The sequence below is a fragment of the Bombyx mori genome, chromosome 27 (assembly GCF_030269925.1).
Source record: "Bombyx mori chromosome 27, ASM3026992v2".
In the NCBI taxonomy this organism is placed as follows: domain Eukaryota; kingdom Metazoa; phylum Arthropoda; class Insecta; order Lepidoptera; family Bombycidae; genus Bombyx; species Bombyx mori.
In genome coordinates, this window is record NC_085133.1 from 4,523,534 (window position 1) to 4,541,850 (window position 18,317).

The 18,317-nt window shown below is 36.5% G+C and overlaps 1 protein-coding gene across 7 annotated transcripts in view; it reads right to left on the bottom strand.

The window, feature by feature from the left end:
* The window catches only part of LOC101743574 (latrophilin Cirl), a 395,071-nt gene that overhangs the window by 172,811 nt on the left and 203,943 nt on the right, over positions 1 to 18,317 (bottom strand). Inside the window, exon 2 of one of the 7 annotated variants that reach the window (XM_062676455.1) lies at positions 16,480 to 16,505. The exons of the other annotated variants lie outside the window; for them this stretch is intronic. The gene's annotated coding sequence lies outside the window, so the exon portion shown is untranslated. The remainder of the gene's footprint in view (positions 1 to 16,479; positions 16,506 to 18,317) is intronic. 7 annotated transcript variants of the gene reach the window in all.

Below are 18,317 nucleotides of genomic sequence, written 5' to 3' on the forward strand. Positions count from 1 at the left end.
TATTTTTGCTGCAAAGCTGTGTGCCAATAGGCTCTCATAGCCATATGAGATGGGCCGTAAGCTCACTTGCTCGTCTACATCAACCAAAAGAGTTGGCTCTCTCGCCGCAACAAGAAAATAATACGACACAAAACTGCTTTGCGAAAATATTACACAAAAATCGTGTAGTGACCAGTAAATTTTCATGAAGCCGTGATGAAGCTCGTATTTTTTGTACCATACTAAGCCCCTGTGCCACTAAAACCATATGTTTTACTAACGAACACATTAATAACAGTTCCACTGCTGTTGGATGTAGTATGAAAATGCCTTTTTTCATTCATATGTTGATAGAACATTTTACGGTTTAATATTGCGCGGCTCAAAACGGCGGCAAAACGGATAAAATGTACCAAATAGAAACTAGGTATTAAATTGTAGATTTATTAGTCGATCGATTTGTAAAAATATACTATTCGTTTTACTCCGTTAATTAATAAAGAAATAATTACATTTCGACAGTTACAGATTGAACACCGTTGAATTTATCGCCGCTACCACTTCTACGTCATCTAAAAAATTTAATTTATTATATGCTGCTGTAAACAAACTGGCGTCCAGGAATCAACGTGGAAACTAATGGGGTGCAGAAAAAAATGATCATAATCTCCAAACTCACTTGGCCCATAGACATCAAAATGTGAATAAATCAAGTCTTCATTGTTATCTTCCTTTATTGGCCCTTCTTGCCCTCATGCCATACTATATGGGACTGGAGCAGCATATCCTCATATCATGCTTTATATGGATTTGGCCATGACTTTTACGACAAGCAGTCTACCTTCCTTAGGTTATATCTCCATAACTCCATTGCAACAAGCCATATGGAAGGACGTTTGATGTTTCTTCTATTAGTGTTTCTTTTAATTTATCCATGTTTGGTTCTATGATATACATTTTATTATTATATAAATTTCCCGATAAAACATCACATTTTATTCGTTTTTCTTCATTTTCCTAAACAAAAAGCCTTAAAACCAGCCTAAATATGATGTGAATAATACGTATTTAACATTTTAACGATAACTACATATTGATTATACAGTAAGTACCAAGACTTTTCAAACGAATAGAACCTTAATTTAATTCGTCCAATAAAACGAGAATAGCCGAATACAATTCCGAACAAATATATCGCCGAAAAAGTACTTACATATAAGACTTTTGCGAAATAGAAATAATATAATCTTCTTATTATTAGAACTATATATTATTATATAAGTCTAAGTTATAAGTAATGAGATATTTGAAATGACCGACGATAATTGGATAACGAGAAAACTGTATTTTCGTTCAACTTTTTGCGGTGTAACTAAAATATTCAAGATAATTTTACTTGTTTCGTAGGTAGATGGACGAGAGCCAACAGAACGTCACCACCATCTACCCGGAGACGTCAGATCAAGGTCTTCATTGTATTTTAACCTCAAACCCAGAACGCATGACTGCTTCGCGGCAGAAATAAAAATAATGATGATTCCAATTCGGACGGGGTCCACATTTTTTTTTTTTTTTTTTTATGGCTTAGGTCGGTGGACGAGCTCACAGCCCACCTGGTCTTAAGTGGTTACTGGAGCCCATAGACATCCACAACGTAAATGCGCCACCCACCTTGAGATACAAGTTCTAAGGTCTCAGTATAGTTACAACGGCTACCCGACCCTTCAAACCGAAACGCATTACTGCTTCACGGTAGAAATAGGCAGAGTGGTGGTACCTACCCGCGCGGACTCACAAGAGGTCCTACCACCAGTAATAACGCAAGATGAAAAAAAATGCGGTTTTCTTTTTTTTGTATTACGAGATCTTATTCCTTCATCACGGTAGCGAGTTGTGAAAGCGTGCTAAAGAAAAAGCCTCATACAAAAATTGGCACCTGCATGACTTGAACATCGGTAATCGCATCGCTTGATATGAGCCTATTGAACGTTTAGTCCTTTAGGCCACTAGGAGTAATGTATACGAATGCATTATAATGCCATTCACATGTCAATGCAAGCCCGCACCTGGTGGTGACATCATCCGACCCATTTCTACAGCAAAGCCTTCATTTGTTACGATTTTTTTTTATTTATTGCTTAATTGGTGTACGAGCTCACAGCCCACCTGGTATTAAGTGGTTACTGGAGCCCATAGACATCTACAACGTAAACGCGCCACCCATCTTGAGATACAAGTTCTAAGGTCTCAGTATAGTTACAACGGCTGCCCGTCCCTTCAAACCGAAACGCATTACTGCTTCACGGCAGAAATAGGCGGGGTGGTGGTGCCTACCCGCGCGGATCTCACAAGAGATCCTATCACCAGTAAAACGGATGGCATGTTACGATATCAGTTGGCTTAGATGCTTCTGTGGAAATAAAACTAAAACAAAAAAAGCATTTAATGACACATACAACTATCATTCGAAACGTTGACAATTTCAGAAATATTAAAAATATGATAATGAATGTGAAAATTTCAGAAATGATAATGATATGCAAAATTGAAGCGTCATTCGTCGTCAAAGTAATTACGATAGGAAAAAATATGTTAACTGTAATTTTATTCGTCAAACTTCAACATTACGTAAAAGCCTACACACTACATAAAAAAAAATGTAATCAGATATTAAATCCGACGTTCTTGGAAATATCTAGATTCGTTTAAACACGAAATGCCTAGCATCAAAGGCATGTATCATTTTATTTGAATTGGGTTTCTTTAGGCTTCGCGAAAACACCTACATGGATTGTATCATTCGTGCTTTATGAAACAAATTAAATTTAAACATTGAATTTATATTTAAGAATAATATTAAGAGGGATTTTCGTTGCTTTCGATTAGTGAATCAATGAATATTTGGCGTTATATACATATTACATAATTATTATTTATTTATTTTTCTTAGATGGGTGGACTAGCTCATAGTCCACCTGGTGTAAGTGGTTACTAGAGCCCATAGACATCCACAAAATAAAATGCGCCACCCATCTTGAGATGTAAGTTCTAAGGTCTCAAGTATAGTTACAACGGCTACCCCACCCTTCAAACCGAAACGCATTACTGCTTCACGGCAGAAATAGGCAGGGTGGTGGTACCCACCCGCGCGGACTCACAAGAGGTCCTACCACCAATAATTACGCAAATTATAATCTCTCTGCTAACCTAAAAGTTTAAAAAACCGAAGAAAATTAAAAATGGTCTGTACTATACGCAGCTTCTTACCCCTTCTTGTAACTGTTACCTACAAAGTAAAGGTTAAAAAATAGATTTTAATTTCACGTTCAAATTTCGACTAATTCGAAATATGGTAACGGTAAAGGCCTGTTATGTCAAAAGCACTTAGGTATCTTATTTTTGGGCTTAAAATATCGAAATAATTTAGGCAAATTCAGATGTTACATAGGTTTTGACTCATAGATTTTACCGTTGGAGCGATTCAGTAATAATGTCTGACTTTTTATTTTAGATGTCCTCTTGGGTATGTGATCTTAATCGATATTGACCGAAATCGAATCCAATACAACGTATCCTGGCCAAGGTTACCGACATTTAAAGAAAACAGTCAATAAATATTAAGCTCAAAGCAATCGGACAGCAATAACTAAAGAATTTTAAGAAATAATTATTATGGATCTTACTTGAACTATATGTAAGATCCTATCCCGATTTTTCTGAAATATGAATGATTTAGGACCTATTGTGAGTCCGCGCGGGTAGGTACCACCACCCTGCCTATTTCTGCCGTGAAGCAGTAGTGCGTTTCGGTCTGAAGGGTGGGGCAGCCGTTGTAACTGTACATGAAACCTTAGCACTTATATCTCAAGGTGGGTGGCGCATTTACGTTGTAGATGTCTATGGGATCCAGTAACCACTTAACACCAGCAATAAATAAAAATTCATGTTACATCCAAAATGACGTCAAAAGTTCGTGACGTCACTCGAGTTTCAGGCCGCGTTTTGCAAAAACCGTAACTTTGAAATAAACAACCCGTCGTCTGTTTACAATACATTTCTTTTAAACGTTTTTTTCAATTACGAAAGAAACCCGCGTATCTTTAATCCAATGATATATTCGAAGACAACATCTTTCATCTATAAATAACGGTATCAGCTCGTTTCGTTGACGGAAGCTGGAACCAAAGGTTTGATTCGCGAGACAGCGTACGCCTCATCAAAAGGATGTGGTTCTGCTGCTTCAAACGCCAAATTTGCGTACGTTTCCATTTCACTTCCTGCCTATCAAAGAAATCGGCTTTGTACATGATTTTCCTTGTGACGCTTGTCATATTTTGTTTTTCGGACTGACTTCTTCTGGGTATCTGTCCCAAATTACCTTACAGACTGTCGGATGACGTTGCAAAGTTCATGTAATTTCCTAGCAGTAATAGTTTAGTGTATGAAAAATAAAAGTATCTTTTAGAACGATCTAAAATATATTTTGTTAATTTTGTGCGGGGCATTGACCTTATTGAACATCAGTGTTAATCACAGCTATGTTTGTTTGGATTTAATAATAGCACACATTTTAATTATAGTGATTATTTAAAGACGATTTTTGACAAGTCGTCCGCGACCACGAAAACTGCGTACTGGAGAGAAAATAAGTGAAAATTTAGTTTACAAATGAAAATGGGATTAAAGCATTAAAAAACTAGATTTTTGATTGGAGCTGATCTAGTCATTTTGTTACTGTCATAGCATCACGTGATTTACCTTTCAACCTTGCCTAAAATCCAGAGTGCGTTTTCGGAGATAATTTCGACGTCGCCCAAAACACGTCATTATGGATCCTCCCGATTCATTAACGGTGCTTTTAGGTATCACAAGCACCGGTCGTCGTCCTGGTCGAACCCGTCGCTTGCGACGAAGGGCTCGACGAGCGAATTAACCCGTAGACATAGCCCACTGAGTTTCTCGTTGGATCTTTTCAGTGGGTCGCGTTTCCGATCCGGTGGTAGATTCTGCGAAGCACTGCTATTGCTACGGTCAATGTTAGCAACACTCCGGTTTGAGCGCCGTGAGCTCACCTACATGTTAGGACGGAGCTGAAATAGCCTCTCAAGGCTATCAGCATAGGGAGGGGAAAAAAAGGAGATAATTTTTATCGCGCATAATTCAGCTTTAAACTTCTCAATCTTTCTTAAGAGAGGTCCTTCTTGATACGAGTGTTTATATTTTATAGCAATAAAAATAACCCGACTGTAGTTTATCTAAAAACACCATCAGAAAATTTCCGATCCGAGTTATTTTAGTTATTTAGAAACATTAAATAATATAGTTCGGGCTTAATATTAGTTTACCGAGCGCAAAGTCGTAAACGTGCTTAATTTATGTGTATCAGAAACTGAGAAGTTCGTTAGCTTTCATAAGTTCGAGCACGAAACTTTATAGGCAGTCAAATTTAGTACGCACTCCAATAACCCTTATAAAGCCGCCCGAGACCGCGGGTTACCTGCGGGTAAGCCCGGAGTCATTCCTATGGCGGCGCGGCGACGCGCGGGCCCCACATTATCATAAGTACGAGGAGTTTTGAGCCGTTAATCCAGCCTTAATCCGGGCTCAGCCGCTCGCGTAACTCCGAGGTCTGGAGACCGCCCGCGGAGATTTACGTTCAATACGATATCAATCTAACCCTTAAATAATTGATAGAAAACATAAAACGGCTCCGAAAGATTTGTTATTTCGTAGCCCGCAATATCAAAGATTCAATGAGCTGGCAACATTAGAAAATTACTTTCGATTTTATTTTATTTTTTTATGCAAAAGGAAACTATTCATTCTAGCCACAAAACTGCGACGCTGTAAATTTATTTCACTGAAATGTCTTACGAAAGAAAGCCAACTTTAAAAACCCAATAAAAAGTCAAACATAGATGGCGCCATTGTAGAAGCGAATATACTTGAAGAACAGCCCGGGGCGTCCAATGCAATCACCTTACCTAGCTAGGGACGGGACATTTGCATTTTTATCGATAAAAAGAATCGATTCGGCGAAAGTGACTGGAAATTTTATACCGGTAGTTGGAGTCTCTCGAGACGGCAGTGGTTGAATAATATTGAGTAGATTGCAATTTGGATGGACCAAGATTTATACTTGTGTCTTTGTAATATTGTTACAATGTCAAAAACAATGGCTCAAAAATTTTTAAAGTAAGCTTTTGTAAGTTGACAGCACATCTTTATTGAAAAATTATACACGAAGTGATGTTATAAGAATTTCACGAACAACATCCACATGCTATTTTAGTCAAAAACATGTTTGACCTTTTAACAACAAAAGGATAGATGTCCAACCCACTCGAGGGGGGCCGCTCGGGACGCATCCGGCGCCACGGATTTCCATACGTACACAGAGCCAAATCCGACCGGAGTTATTGGCCATCCCTCGGGTCTTCAATATATTCCACTATTTTTATTTACTTGAAAGGAAAAGCTTTCGCGCGTCGCCTCCCGCTTCGACTCGCGAATGCGAAACGACCCGTTGAATACGTTATATCGCGTCACATCACTACTCGACGTTCTTTATTTGAATTTTGAAATGTTCTTTTCGAAAATCAAACATAATTTTCAAAGGTAACATTTCGAGAAAACCGTTTATTAAATTGACCTTTCGCTGGTTAAAAATATATACACCGAACACTAAATGTCTGCCACTTTAAACTTACATCACGTATGTATGTACATAAGGTAACTTAGCAGACATGGCCGTGTGCGAAGGTAAAAAATACTTTTTTAATTAATAAAAATGGCAGAGTAAATGCGCATTTCTAACAAGGCGCCCGAGGACGGCCAATGAGCGTCGCTCTTTATGTACATATGCTAATGAGTGTCAGCCCTACGCGAATGGAATTGTCGTGTTAGGGTTGTCATTACGTTATTCCATTGTTCAGTTGTCGGAGAGTTTGACTGTTATTTTTGACATTTAATATCCTCGAATATTGCGATGGAATTTTAACATTCAGTAGATGTGAAGTTCTCGTGAAGATCTTTTTCATTTATATCTTATCTGTTATTCTTTACAGACATAGATGGTAGAAGAGTCCTTCGGGAATTAATTGGGTTCTAGAATACTTTGACATTACGTTGTAAATGGCTCGGCCTATCTTGACTAGAAGCTAAATTTTCAATTGGATCTTAAATATCTACATCTATCTATATCCTAAATATCTTCATTCAAATACATATGACATCTGTTCATAGACCTGGTACTATAGTATAGTATAATAGCAAACCTAACGTACATAACATCTATATATATAAAAATGAATTGCTGTTCGTTAGTCTCGCTAAAACTCGAGAACGGCTGGACCGATTTGGCTAATTTTGGTCTTGAATTATTCGTGGAAGTCCAGAGAAGGTTTAAAAGGTGAAATATGAAAAAATATGAAAATGTTCGGAATTATATATAAAAACAAACAATTTTGTTTTTCCTTGGATGTGTCCCCCGTAGTACGGCTTTCTTTTGTTTTTTTTTTAAGTTTATTTTATACAAAAGTTTAGGTATTATATTTGTCGACTGAGGCACTACGAAGTCTGCCGGGTCAGCTAGTAAAAATAAAAAAGATAAATTCTTCATTTGCAAAGTTTAAAAAGAAACCATAATACATTTCTGTGGCAAATTTTACAAGGCTCCTTGAAAATTCCGAATGGAGCCGCCCGAATCGAGTTTGCATATAAAAAAGGTATTTACAACACAAATGCTTTTGCATAAATATTGAGAAGAGACACATTTTTTATTGATATTTAATTCTTAAGCGCTTCTGGCTCTGAAAGAGAGTTTCTTATAAATACTGTTTCTTTTGCTTAAAAAAGTTTAACAGTAAATGTTACTACAGTCTTGAATCGCTCGTTAGAAATTCTTTATCTTATGGTACGAGTAGCACAGACTGTGATCCCACAGACACAGTCTACGGAGTTTCTCGAAATTTCTCAGTGGGTCGCGATTTCGATTCGGTAGTGGATTCTTCGAAGCACTACTTTTGTAAGGGCTAGCGTTAGCAGGCCCATGAGCTCACCTCATTTCATTCAAAAGCAAAAGCAAATTTCATTTCATTCAAATTCCATTCAAAAGCATTCAGTTTCTGATGTCCAAGAGTCCTATAGTCACTTCAAGGTCATTCTCCCATCTAGTGATTGCAAAAAAAAAAAACCAGATACAGCTGACTTTATCCAATTGACATAACACAGAATGTTCTCACATTCTTGTCCTAATTTGTAACTGGAGTGCTGATGCCCACGCTCGGCAGGGCTCGTTCACTTCGCAACTCAAACTTACAGCTACTAAACCGTAACAGAAAACAATATACAATACAATACAATACAATACAATACAACAAACTCTGAATATAACTCAGAATGTTATCGCGCTTACACATGCAAGTAAATTCGTTTCACTTCAAAATTTATTGGTTTTTCAGATAAAATCTTGGATCCTGCGCAGTTCTATTCCACTGAAGAGAACTGTATGTAATTTTACTGTATTTGTTTGGTTTTGCTACTGATAAGTCACTGAACTTTGATTACCAGTATACTATTGTTTATGCTCCTGTTCGCGCATTTTTCATATCAGGCTTTACGTCATTTGTCGTGCCAAACTCAGTACTCTCACCATCTTGTCTCTTTCAGAAGCAAAAGACATTGTGGTTTCTACTAAGTCCGAGAACTACTTAACAGATGGACCGGGAGCTCACCTTGCACTATCAACATCTGTATGCAATGCGTGATCAATAATTTCTACTTCAAATCAATTTATTCCAAAACAAACTCGTAGATTTTCTAGTAGGAATAGTAAACTAAACCAAGAATATCTTGATCCTATAGTGTTTTCGCATAAATATTTCATGTACAGGCAAAATTTAAACGTTTTCATTACAATTCATACTAATATTGGTGATAAAGCGTACGAAGACTCCGTCCAGACCCTTGAGATTACTATGGAAGGCTTTCGTATTTTAATTAAATACCTAAAATTGTAAATATAATAAAACCATAAAAATTTCAAACACGTCGCAAAACATGTTGCATGTTTACGTAATTAGCCGTTCTAAAGACGATTTACAATTTGACTAAAGTATAGAATAAAAATTGGCCAATTGAAAGTAAGTGTAGTTTCATATAAGGGACTCGATTTATAATAGAACTAGCGACCCGCCCTCGCTTCACTTCGGAAACATTAAAACACACATGAAACAAAAAAAAAAAAAAAAACAAAGTAGCCTATGTTCATCAGGGACAATGTCAATGTCGGCTTCTAATGGCAAAAGAATTTTTCAAATCGGTCCAGTAGTTTCGGAGCCTATTCGAAACAAACAAACAAACAAATCTTTCCTCTTTATAATATTATTATTATTATTATAATATTATAAGTATAAGTATAGATTTCTTTGAAAAGTACTTTTGCGGTATCACCGATGTAATGTGTGTGCCGCAATTGATGCTATCTGTGCCATTTATAGTAAAATATTTCAAGCTCTTATGAAAAGCTATGTGAAGCTTCAAATAACCAATAAGCTATGTATGTTATTCTATAAGCTATGAAGCAATAATGCATTTCGGTTTGAAGGGTGGGGTAGCCGTTGTAATTATACTGAAAACCTTAGAACTTATATCTCAAGTTGTGTGGCACATTTACGTTGTAGATGTCTATAGGCTCCAGTAACCACTTAACACCAGGTGGGTTGTGAGCTCGTCCACCCATTTAAGCAATAAAAAAATGTTGTTTGTTTATTTAACATAAGTTAAGGAAGACTCGAATACAATAAAGTGGCTTTTAATTGAAATATTACAACTTAATATATAAAGATACAAAAATACGTCTACTATTAAGCAAGAAAGACCAGTACCAATTGCTAACCGTATTGTTGTGGCTAATCTTAGTTTCGCAACAAATTTTACAAATATCGTTAATACATTATATAGCTTTGTTGGTAATGCATGAAGTTATTATAATACTTCATCGTGAGCACGTGTTGAGTAACCCATAGTGTAGTCATATCACCCTATAATATACCGGACGCTTTACCCATTAATCAACGAACTTTTTATATCGCAAATTATAGCGTTGAAAATATAAAGGGATTGTTATGATGGGCTATCCATGTTAAGCAAATATTTGCTATATGCACTTTCTGAGATTTTGACTATGTCGATTGGTTTATAAAAAAAATAATGACTGCTCTTTCTGTGAGAGTTTTAAACAAAAACAAAAATGAATGTAAAAAGGAATGTGTTAAGATAAATTGCTGACGCACCGACGTTTTCGAAGGTGGTATTAAACAAAACGTCAAACAAGAGTTAAGTGGACGGTATTGTTGAACATTACACATTTCCATACAAAGATGCGTTTGCTTTACATAATCAGGGGTACAGTGTGAAAGCTTTATTAGTTTGATCGGCCACTAAGCGTTTCGGAACAAATCCCAAAAAAAATTAAGTTAAAAAAACTTAACCGTCAAGAATTTATTGAAAAATGACTAAGCTAGGGAAGATTTAAAACTAGTTTTTGAAGATATGGTCCGATAATAAAAATTTGCACATATTCTTGATGTCACCGCTGGTAAAAGTGTATGTATGAAGAAAAATGTTTCCACTATGCATCTGCGCGCATTACTGCTTGATAAACCTAATCTGAAAAAGTTCACTATTAAGTGCTATATGAGTCGACTATTATCAAAGCCGGCAATGTGACTTTTGGACAATTATTGGTAAATCAGAAAAACGAATTATTGACTTGTATTCCATTGGCAGTCACAAAACTCTTCTGAACGACATCTTAGATAAATAACAGGTTAAGTATTAACCTTTATTTAATGCAGGTTTTGAACCGTATTCTTTGAAGGAGACGATTATATTCAAATCAATCTGTATTGACATATCAATAACATTTTTTTTTCCAAATGCACAGATTGCCACCTTTGATAATAGACGACTCATATGTCTTTGGTAGCCGTTAAAGTTAACCGTGCCAACAGTTATCTAAATATGATGATTAAGTCAATGTTGGATCAATCGTTGAAATGTAAATTGGTTTGTGGGAATGATAACAGAACCGGTATGAATTACAATGAATGTATGGTGTCTGCCGTCTTGTTTTATGTGTTTATGTGAATTCCATAAATTTCCGGTCTTCAAAACTCATTTCGAATATACGACACATTGATGTGAATTGGCAGACAAGATTATTGGTCTACACCAAGGATGAGCAGCACGCCTTCAACGCGCTTGGCCAAGCATTTCTAAAATTGAATTTATTTTATCGACTTTCTCCCATCAATTCGTTTTTCTGTTCTATTCTTATTTGTTTTTATCTTGCATTAAAATTTTATTGCTTAGATGTGTGGACGAGCTCCTAGCCCACCTGGTGTTAAGTGGTTACTGGAGCCCATAGACATCTACAACGTAAATGCGCCACACACCCCGAGATACAGTTCTAAGATCTCAGTATAGTCACAACGGCTGCCCCACCCTTCAAACCGAAACGCATTACTGCTTCACGGCAGAAATAGGCGGGGCGGTGGTACCTACCCGTGCGGACTCACAAGAGGTCCTACCACCAGTATATGGAGTAATAATGTATATGGAATCTTATTTTTTTTGTAGTTTTATATTTTTTTTATTCTAATATTTATTGTAAATAAAGTTTCGTAAATTTTAATAAGAGTGAATCGACGTGCGGCGTGCCAGAAAAACAATTGGCACGTTGATTAAAAAGGTTGCTCACCCCCAATCTCCACGATGTTGGTAGCCGTACCATCTTTCAGCTCACAGATATCCACCGCTGCACATAGAAGTTCCCCAAGCCTTGCCCACGTTTTAAAGTATACCTCACATACTTAAGTTACATGAACATTTGGCTACACAACCCAACTAAATCCTGCCATTATTCCTACGTTCATCGATGAAAATAACTCGATTTCATCAAAAACGTTCCTAGAATATGCATATCGGGTTAATGTATGCAAAATAGTGAGACTACGTTAAGTATGTACGTCACGCGAACTTCACATTTCACTGTTTACGTAAAAGGCTGCAAAACCTCGGGAAATTAAGTCTTACCGAACCTTAGGCGCCAGATAAAAACCGTCCTTAAAGCATTCGGATAAAGAATATTTTACTAAAGCAATGATCATTTAAAACGGCATTCTTGATGGCGATAAGGATTAAAGGAAATGATGGGTCAAGGATGTATAGGAATAACGACAAAAAACCGAAGTTTGTAATATTATGACAATGTTTTCAAACATTATCATCATTATTCATTATTATAAAAAATTGGCGTGTTTAAACTATGTTATGCATAAAGGAAGGATTACTTTGTTTAAAGTTGAAAAACGGCTTAAATACCAAGCCAAAGTATGAGATTAATCAATATTTTATTTTGTCTAAGCGAAACAGGTCACTACGCCAAAATGACCATATTAAAGAAAAGCGATAAAGAAATTGTCATCAGCCTTGGATATGTTTGCGGATATATCAAGATCTTCGTTAAAAACAAGTGTTAAAAGTTAACGTATTATTTGAGACTTCCTCTAATAAATGGTTTAAAACCTAATGAGATCTAATCAGTGATGAATTACAGATAAGACGGTAGTTTTCTGCAATACTCTTAACAGAACGAATACCGTTTGCGAGATTCTATCTTTTGATGTCGTTAACGATTTTTGGAAAATCGAGCAAAACCAGCATGTTTGTATTAGCTTAGGTAGAAACATGTTTAATATTGAATAGACATACATTAATTAGTTCATTATAATCTAACCGAGTATAAGTTACAATATATGCATGGGTATAATCATGGGTCTGCGGAGGGACTTCGGTTCCCTCTGTATTTTGTACCGTATGTTCCATGGGGAGTGCTCTGAGGAATTGTTCGAGATGATACCAGCATCTCGTTTTTACCATCGCACCGCCCGCCACCGGAGTAGAGTTCATCCATACTACCTGGAGCCACTGCGATCATCCACAGTGCGTTTCCAGAGATCTTTTTTGCCACGTACCATCCGGCTATGGAATGAGCTCCCCTCCACGGTGTTTCCCGAGCGCTATGACATGTCCTTCTTCAAACGAGGCTTGTGGAGAGTATTAAGCGGTAGGCAGCGGCTTGGCTCTGCCCCTGGCATTGCTGAAGTCCATGGGCGACGGTAACCACTCACCATCAGGTGGGCCGTATGCCCGTCTGCCTACAAAGGCAATAAAAAAAAAAAAAAAAAAAAAACAGTGTCGAGGACTTTATACTACTTCTCCATTTTCCGTAGTAATTACTAAATTACCTGATTAAAAATTTCTAGAATAGCTCTTTCACCAATTCTTAATTTTACTTCGATCCATATTCTCCAAGAAGACCCCATTTAAACCAAACAACAAGATGGGTACATTTTGCTAAGACCTTACCACATGAAAATGGACAATAACTTGAGTACAGTATCTGAAATCCCGGTGCCAAAATAAAAAAATATAGTCGCGTGCTAAATTAAAAACAAAGACTGAGTAAAAGAGGTTTACATTCTCTTGTGACTTGTACGTGCCGATGTCAGCGCAGATTTCTTTATAACGCCCACGAAAATGGTGTAACAGTTTGATATTAAAAAAAACATTCCATAAAAACAATTGATATGCTTTTATCGTCACGCGAACGTAACTTTGTCATTAAACGGACCCCGTTAAATTAATATTTATGCTTCAAATCAAATTTACAAAGTCGGCGGAAACTTTAAAAGTGAAATCAATCAAAATTTACAACAACTTAATTTTGAAAGCTTCACCTTTCCTTCGAAAGTTTTGACTTTTTCCAATAACAACAAGTCGAAATTCAGACGTTCATTTGCTGACGTTTTAAATTGAAATTGATTTTCCTAATTTCATATTATTGAATAAATAAGGTGCTTATTAGGTATGATTAACACAAAAATGTTTTCTTATGTATTGTGGACAAGATACTTACACCAAGTTCAAAAATGAAAGCCTACATGACTTTATATTCTTGACAGATCTAGAGTTATTATATTTTTTGAATAAAACAGAATTGTGCCTTGAAGTGTATTTTCGCAACCATACATCATGACAAGCAGTTGTATAGTTTAGCTTCAACGAGCCACAAAATTCCAAAATCCAAATTCCAAAGTCACAATTGCGAGAACGTTGATTAGGTACTGCTGAAAATAATTATTTTAGAAACTATAACCAATCTATCCATGTGAAGAAACGAGGTGAATGATCTAATTGGTGGTGCTATTTGCATCGAAATTTAAATAAAATATTTTATTTCTATTCTGAAAAATTTCTTAAGATATGAATGATTTGATATCGCATTGGTTTTTTACCCGAATGACTTTAACATACATAACTTCGTTAGCCTATTTGTGTCTTTAATCTTTATTAATTTATTTTTAATTCATTACAACATGACCAATTTTATCAAATGGTGACCGCTACCCGTTGGGTGGTTAATGGTATGGTACATTAAATTCATGAAACATAAATATGTATTACAGAAGTGATAAATGACCTTATATATACGGTACACAGAAAGGCTTTCAGACTAGGTCTAGGTAAACTATAGGTATAGGTCACGGAGGTCTAAGCCATATACATTAAGATTTTCAAGATATCTCTGCAATATAGAGTGCACTTCCTACAATAATTTTGAATCTTTTTAACCATATGTAGAGGATTTTCTGGAATACTAAAAAGTTGCACAATAATTAATAATTATTAATAAGCAAATTAAGACGTTACATTCTGTTCTTAGTTTTGAGAGCCATGAACAAGGCTATGCTATTAACAGTGCTAATCACAATTAAACAAACATACATAGGAATTGTGCAACTAATACTGGGCTTATTTTTTTTTAAATAAGGGAACATAAGCTCTCAGTCTCGGTCCTTTGTTTAGGTAAGAAAAATAGCAATACTTGCAAAACACAACATCATATTGATGGATCAATTAAGAGAAAGTGACTACACACTAAAACCTTTCGTTGTTGTTAACCCGGACGGTCAAATTTTACTAAAAGGGTGGAGCTTGGACCAAGAAAGGCGGGCACACAACTCTCCATAACTCCCCGACATGGTGCTCCGTGTATGTGAAGTGGAATTATTTATTCTTGCCAAGGAAGAAGCCCACGAGAACAACTGTCAACAATTTTTGAATTATTTTTTAATTATACAACCCGATAATATTATCCAAGAGAGCGATGAATAATTCATTTTCCAAGGTCATTGGAATAAAACACGTAACCTTTAAACTTCTGATTATGTTGCCTAACTCAATGAAGTCTACAGTTACAATTCAACCCGCGAAAACTTTATAAATTATTTGCAAACGAATTTCCAGGATTCCTTTCAAGACAATGCTTAGTTCGTATCGTGGTAACTCCCTCTCAAGGTGAGAGCTTGATTTACATAAATTTACCATTTAAATCACTGGGGATGCATAACTTTGGAGTGGTGAACTAAAATGCCTTGTTTTGCCACTAATATACTGCGGAGATAGGTGAATGCTTTATATGCAAACCGTACAAAACGAGATCTCTTGAAACGCTTCATATAACTAGTGCTATTAAACCTAAAATAAACCCGGTACACATATCACCATAAAATCGATAATTTACGTTTGTCCGTAGATCTGAACACTATCTGGATATCGACAAAGTTTTGGCTAATGATTGTGAACGTACTTAGGGGAATGATGAAGATCTCTGATAATAACTGCAGTCTACAGCAAATATGTAGGTCTGAATATCGCGAACTCCTATTAGATGGAAGCACTCAAAGAAGAATGATCAAAATTTGAATGCGCTTGGAAATAAGTTTGTAAATTGAACCAGCATTGATTCAGAAGACTACTAACGCCGTCTAACGAGCACTATTATAAATAAATGCGCATAGTTTTTTTTTTAAACTATGTTGAACAAAGCAATCGCGATATTTTATTAGATTAGAATTAAAACAGCAATAAAATAGAGGTGGTAGGACCTCTTGTGAGTCCGCACGGGTAGGTACCACCACCCCGCCTATTTCTGCCGTGAAGCAGTAATGCGTTTCGGTTTGAAGGGTGGGGTAGCCTTTGTAACTATACTGAGACCTTAGAACTTATATCTCAAGGTGGGTGGCGCATTTACATTGTAGATGTCTATGGGCTCCAGTAACCACTTAACACCAGGTAGGCTGTGAGCTCGTCCACCCATCTAAGCAATAAATAAAAAAAAATCGAAATCTATCCAGTAATTTTTGCGTGTTACACGAACAGCGACAGACCTCTATTATTTTATTAAATAAGTATTATAGAAAAAGTTTTTAAAACAATTCTAAATAAACTCTTCTATCTGTATTTTTCTACCGTTTGCTTCAAGTGTTCACCGTTCACTTCGTACGTCACAGATACAACAGAATATACTCGTAGATATACTATCGTAATATACTGACACAACATAAGATTGATATTTATATGTATTACTACCTTAAGCGAATATCACAACTCCATACCTGAAAGAAAATATAAAAGGAAAATTAAACATACGTCCCACAAATTTTACGAAATAGTGCATATACAAATATTGGATGTGCTCGACAAACATTTGATCAAACGTGTAATCAAGTTCAGTAACATAGGCGTCACTTCAAAGGATTCATCTGCTTTGGCGATGTAGTATGTTTATTTTGGAGATTAAATGAATAATTCGACAATCCAACAACTGTCGGCTTCAAAGTCAAATAAGAGCAAATGTCCTCATTTTGGCGGATATAATGCAGATATTTAGTCATTATGAGGGTAGTTTATTGTTTATTTAATTGTCTATATGGGTACAGAAACTCACGATCCACTCGGTGTTGGTTCTGGAGCCATGAGTTTAGTCTCCATTTTTACAGTACTCAGTATAGTTACAACGGCTGCCCCACCCTTCAAACCGAAACGCATTACTTATTCACGGCAGAAATAGGCAGTGCGGTGGTACCTACCCGCGCGGACTCACAAGAGGTCCTACCACCAGTAAAAATATACTATTTCCTACCCTTCGCGAAAATAAAGCTATCATTTTGTTATAAAATTTAAATACATCAAAGAAAGCCAACGCGTGACAAAATCGCTTTGGTAAGACTCGGGTACATTATCATTACATTCATGGGGTCTTTAATCCGAAAAGAAATCCACCAGAATCCGAAATCAGGGGTCCTTTGAGTAGTGTCCGCGTGCATGCCGAAAGAAACCTTCCGACTTTGACTTTAAGCGTCAGTTTAACTTAAAGTTGTAGTAATAGAAGCTTTAAAGAGGAATAAAGTCAAACAGTAGCTTCAATGGGAAACATTAAGGATTATTTTCCAATGTTTCTATTAACAATACGATATTATAATGTGGCTTTTCGTTCGGATTTTGTTTCCTCTTTCGATATAACGCAGGGTGCGTTTTGTAAGTTGAAGGAGTTTTGACAAATGGGGAAATGCAAAATATGTTTTTATCACAAAAATATTCGAAATTGAAGATCCGCTGATCGAAACCCAATACAAATGGCAGCAACGTCTGTGTTGGTTCAGTAACATCAAACGCATGAATGAGAACCGGGGTGTTTGAAAAGTACTAATGGAGCGATCAAATAGACGACATCCGCAGATATATGATGCTGTAGAGGCTAATCTAAGCTCGAGGCTAAGCTGAGAAGAATGGAAGGATCATCCGTAGACCATGCCAGTTTAGTTACTTTGGTCAATACTAGTACACCAGGCGTCTTATCCTTTACTCCCCCGACGATTGATATTATCGCACTCCTCTTTGCTTAGGAATTTTCAGAAGCCAACATTTTATCGTTTACATTATTCCAATATTAAACAACATGCAAGATTCTAATACTCGCCAAATTTATACTAGAGCACATGGACATAGATAACGTAAATGCCACCCAGCTTTAGACACGAGTACTAAGTATCCCTTTCATAGAATAACGGCCACCCCATTTTTGAAACCAGAATGGCGGTGCTTACTTGTGTGGGTTCACAAGAGGCCCTATCATCAGTAATTAAGCAAATTATCTTCATCTATTTCCTCATCATCAGTTATTCGTGAGCATGTGTTGAGCATTTCATTAGAATAATTGGTATCTGCCCAACGGATTCGACACAGTCGCATTGCTCGACACGAATTCACCGGGAGACATATTCTTTAAGACACGACGACTTCAGAATCACAGGTTGGCTAAAATACTCATTGGAACTCATTGGAAGCTATGGACAAACAGCTCATTTCTTCGAAGTGAAACAATCAAATTTTTTTTTTGCAATCTGTACAATATTCCTAATTTACAT